The sequence below is a fragment of the Cyprinodon variegatus genome, unplaced genomic scaffold (genome assembly GCF_000732505.1).
Source record: "Cyprinodon variegatus isolate N-32 unplaced genomic scaffold, C_variegatus-1.0 Scaffold887, whole genome shotgun sequence".
NCBI classification, from domain to species: Eukaryota; Metazoa; Chordata; class Actinopteri; order Cyprinodontiformes; family Cyprinodontidae; genus Cyprinodon; species Cyprinodon variegatus.
In genome coordinates, this window is record NW_015151340.1 from 193,724 (window position 1) to 195,819 (window position 2,096).

Consider the following 2,096-nt stretch of genomic DNA (forward strand, 5'->3'; position numbering starts at 1 on the left):
CGGAACTAAATGTTGACTATTTAATGAACAAACAACGATATTATGATGAATTAAAGTTAAAAAAAATGTTGATTTTTGCTCCGTATCAAGTTATGAACCCCTAAAAGAAGAGTATTTGTTTTTATTATATTCCCGGTGGTGAAACATTACCATAGGACATTTATTTAGGATCGAGATCAGATATTTAAAATAGAAAGCAAACCGACCTTGATTCCAGCCGTAGGTTGTTTCAAAAAACACCAACAGAATCCAAACTGTCTGATAAATCAGCTCCATGTCATCAGTCTAACAGCTTTATAAGCTTTGACTGGTTTTCTGCAGAAGAAACGTCCAAACAAACAGTATCGTCTCCTTCTCAATGGCTGACAGCTTCTTGTTTGTTTCGGTGTGGCAGTGCGAAAGCTCCACTTCCGGATACGTCATCGCTCTGGTCCAGAAGCTGTAGCAGAGCGCCCCCTGCTGTACATTAACTCACCCTGCAGGCGGCTACATTTAGCCTGTGAGCGCTAGGCCGATTATAACTAAATTATATCTTTATAAAGTGCTTTGAGATTAAACGTGCTGTTTACCTGCGCTGTATAAATAAACTGAAGTAAAAAGTTCAGAATTTATCCACAGGATTTTTAGTTTAGACATCAGTGTAAAAATCCATCAGTTTACACATAAAATAACGTAGGGTACAACGCACAAATGAAATACAAAACTATCATCAGACTTTATTGTAATTGACAATATTTCACAGTCATTTTATTAAGTATATTTAGAAAAAAAATCCACCAGGGCTGCCAACTTTTCACCAAACTTTCACTGCAAAAAAAATAAATGTAGATAAGTCATTTTTTCAAAATAAGTGCATTTTGTCTTGAATTGAGGAGGTAAGTGAGACACTGCCAATGGAACAAGACAATTTACATTTATAATAAGAAAAAAACTATTAACTTTTCTTATTTCAAGTGCATTTTATCCAATTATAATTTTCTTATTTTGATAGTAAAATCCTCATTCCATTGGCAAATCATCCCTTTTACACACCCAAATTAAATACACTGAAGATTTTTGTTTTACTTATTTTTTACGTATTTTTTATTTATTTATTTTTTTTGCAGTGTTGGAGTGAGATTTTGAAATAGTTTGGACAGGCAACCCTTGTTAGATGAAAGGTTTTCAGAGGATTTAACTGAAACAGTTTCAAAATGTGGCATTTTTTTATACAACAGTAAATGTGACTGAGTAACAATAACTAATCTCTAGTTATGTGGAACATTTTTACTTGCATCTTAAATATACTGTAAACTAAGAATTTAACAATTTTGTATAATAATTATTCTGTAGAGTTCAAGTAAATAAAAACAAGGGAAATAAGTTATTACTGGATAATTGGCACCAATACAGGAACCAGAGCAATTGAATCCAGTGCAAAGTACACCGTGTATGAATCTTTGGTAATAAACTAATGACTAAAAAGCTTCACTCATTATGTTATTAGTTTTTTTTTTCTTACAATTGATAAAACAGTTGTTTAATTCAGACCTTCCAGAAGGCTGTAGATTCCATAAAAATACACACAAGACAGCCTTTTCCTGAATGTTTAATTTGGGAAAATGTTATGGAAATTAAGTTTTTAGACATATTTAATGAACCAAAATAAGGATAAATGAATAAGGTCAGTAGTAATAAAATGAGAACATCCCTCTGGTTCCTCATCTATGGATGACTGAGTTGTTCTGCACATCCTCGCTGTGTCTTACCTAGTAGGTCTTTTCTTGGGTTGGCTGATCTTTTGAAAAATAAAATGTAATGGTTCTTTTTCTTTTTTTTGTGGACCTCTTATGGGTTTGTGAGGCAAACCTGAAAGCTTTAAGAATTTAGATATTTGTGTTGGTTTAATTAGTCCTAAAATCGAACTAAATCTGGAGGGTAAACTAGAGCAAACTAGGAGTAAAGCTTACTAAAAAGAAACACTAGATGTAGAGAAAACAAATCATTTGATATCAATTTGATGTCATCCTACACTTGATAATTCTCCACTTCGATCATTGAAAGCTTCTAGTTATAGTGGCTCAGGTTATCCTGAGCTATCTCTATAGTTATGCTGC